General features: G+C 46.0%; 1 long non-coding RNA gene across 1 annotated transcript; it reads right to left on the bottom strand.

Moving 5' to 3' along the window:
* Positions 1-899: 899 nt before the first annotated feature.
* LOC147179628 (uncharacterized) lies at positions 900-2,028 on the bottom strand. The gene is made up of 3 exons (XR_015094239.1): positions 1,973-2,028; positions 1,832-1,862; positions 900-1,758 (listed from the first exon to the last, which is right to left on the bottom strand). It is a non-coding gene; the product is annotated as an uncharacterized LOC147179628 (long non-coding RNA).
* Between the last annotated feature and the right edge of the window lie 920 nt (positions 2,029-2,948).

Raw genomic sequence — 2,948 nt, forward strand, 5'->3', positions numbered from 1 at the left:
CGTCGCCGCTGCTTTAATAACAAGCTTTATGTTTCTTGTTTTCCCTCCTCCGACACTCCTCTTGCTCCTCGGGAACACAGGCCTCCTCCTCCTCCCATTCCTCCTCCTGCTGCCACGAGATGAATGAGACGCGAGCCACCCAGGGGTGATCAGGCGGCCACAAGCCCTCGTCATCTGTCTCGCCATGCTGCCAGGCGCACGGAGGGAGGAAGAGGAGGAGAGCCAGGGTTCTTTCTTCATCTTGCCTTCCGTGCCTGGCTGGGAACCCAGTCAGAGGTGAGAAGGAGCTGCAGGCAGGTCGCCATCCTGCCAGATGCCCCCAGGCTCCAGATAAACTTCCATACGTCCATATTTATTTAATGCGGCGAGGAGGTGAGAGAGGAAGAGCGGCAGACTGGCTCGGCGAGAGGAGGGAGACGGCAAACTTTGCTACATATGGAGTGCTTCTTACAACTAATCAGCAGACTGTTGGACATTGCGGCCACAGGCGCCAGGTTGGCGAGCGTGGCCCAGGTCTTTGCTGCAGGCTGCACAGGTTGGCCTCCACTCTGCTGGGGAGCAGATGGCGAGCCAAAGCTTGTAGTCACACTTACCTTCCCACTAAATCCCAAATCCCTCCGTGGACGCTCCTCCAAGGCAGCTTCTTGGAGGCAGAAATGGGGGTTACAATCTGGACTAGCGCCTGGCTGCCAAAACACTCACAACACAGAAATGCAAATCAACTTATTTGTGTTGTCTGCCCGCCAAGGCGGCGCTTCTTTGCAAGTAATTAAGACACCTTGAAAAGTGTTTGAATAAGATCAATCATTGCATGTAACAATGGCGAGAAGAAGAACAGCAGAACGACGCACACGTGTGATGTCTTTTTTCTTCTTCATAATTCATCATTTTTTCTTCATAATGGCCACCCCTTCACCTCTCACGTGTTGGCCACCACTGAAGTCCAACGCTGAAACTTTATTGCTACCGGGGACCACTATCTGTTTAGAAGATACACACGCACACATTTGTACAGTTAGCTGGTGTAAGCAGCTCTGTATGGTTTGCAGATGCGGAGACACAATAAGTCAGGTGAGGCTGTATAAACATGCTCAATGTGTTTAAAAGCCCAAATAACACTGACTCATTTTAGCCTAAAAGTTTATGAGCTCAACTTTATGTGTTTGAGCAGAATTTATTTGGTTTATGCAGAGCAATAGACAAGAGCAGCTATTATTTACATCCGTAAATGGGCTGGAATGGAACCCTTTTTTTTTCTTCTTTTTTTTTAAAATAATAACTGTTTTCATCTCCTCAGCCCTAGAACACCAAGATGTTCTTCTGTTTGACATGTTTGCAGGAATATCTAAAATCATCTAGGGAGCATATTTCCAAATAAATGCTCCTAATTTCCAGCAACACCGACAGGCTTTCGCAGGCCTCTGGGACCAGCCAGGCGAAACAAATGACCTCCCCGCTATCGGACCAGATGTCCGTGCTGGGATGGGTTCAGATGGTCCCAGCGAGCAGTGAGGGAAAGGTCAGAGTCACACGGCGGGTTAAACTGGACCCATCACGCAAACTGGCACTGGCTGAAGCCGGCACCGGTCGGTGGGGATTATTTCAATTAGGTCTCACGCTGGTTTAATGCGGGATTACAACTGGGCTCAGAGCGGCAGGACACATCTGAACGGCGCGTACGGTTGCCCAGCCTGCTCTGCGGGATTACATGGCTGGAATACGACAAAGTGCCATGTTGGGAAATGAGCACACCAAATCCTGCAAAACAAACATCATTTTCATATTCAATGTTGTTATCAACGGAATGAAATGCAAAGATTGCCTAACCTACCTGCTGACAGTTCTTGCATCATCAGCATTACCTATAAGAAATTGTTGTTATTTAATAGGATTTGCTTGTCAATTTCAGTTTTTCTTTTAGCATAATGACACCTCGGAAGAGTCATAAACTGGCTTTGTTATGATAGTCTACCTGTCATCTGCAGGCTGCTGAAGCTTGACAAGGGGGCTTGTCTTTCAGGTCATGCTGCCATCTGTCAGGGCAGTCCTTTTCCTGCTCCTGCCCTTGCACATCAGTGCCCGATTGGCTGGAGCCGGAGCAGGGCGGGCGGGGCCACCCACTGCTGACACAAACAGAACAAATCTGCACCATAGCATCAAATTCAGACCTTTTGAGTGACTGTCGTGTTGAACACTCAACTTCTTTCGTCTACCTTTTGCCTTTAGCCTCACGTTATAAAGGTTTTCATGTCAATTTGGTGGATGCTAAAGACATAAAAGCATGAATTTACAAAGGTCGTGTATTGTGTGATTAGTGAACCCAGGCTATATTGTGGTTTACATTTTGCAGCCCTACTGTACTGTGGATTTTCTCGTTTTCAGGGCTCTTTGCAATGCATAATATAGTGCCATGTTATGCCACAACATGCTGCATGGCCAGCCAGCACTGAGTTTTAATGGAAGATATACAACGTAACAGAAGAAGAGCTAGAAGGAGAAGAGGCAGAGTAGGTCACCAACTAAACTCTCGTAATAGGCCTCGTTCCCACAGAATATAGAGAATATATGGCTGAGTGTTTTTGTATGTATTCTAGCTCTGTCTGTTAAAGTAGCAGTTGACTGACAATTTGTAATTACCGTAACATCAATGCTAATTTTCATTAGCCCATCTATGGTATTTTGCATGACATGTTATCATTAAGATAGCAACATTGTTTATATCACTTTTGTTTTGTGTCAGTTGTACCATCATCTTCAACTGGGAGTGACAAATAAATTGAAGTAAGTACAATTGGAATCGTAGTTGGAGAACAGTGTGAGTGAGAGGGTCTTTTCATCTCCTCAAAGTGATATTATGTGACAGCTGCCATTTCTTCATTCACTTCATTTTTGTGTTGATTCCAGGCAACATATCTCAATTGACATCGGTAACAAAAATGTAAAGAAAA

This window comes from Leptonotus elevatus, chromosome 2 (assembly GCF_054856555.1).
Source record: "Leptonotus elevatus isolate MCC_2025b chromosome 2, RoL_Lele_1.0, whole genome shotgun sequence".
In the NCBI taxonomy this organism is placed as follows: Eukaryota; Metazoa; Chordata; class Actinopteri; order Syngnathiformes; family Syngnathidae; genus Leptonotus; species Leptonotus elevatus.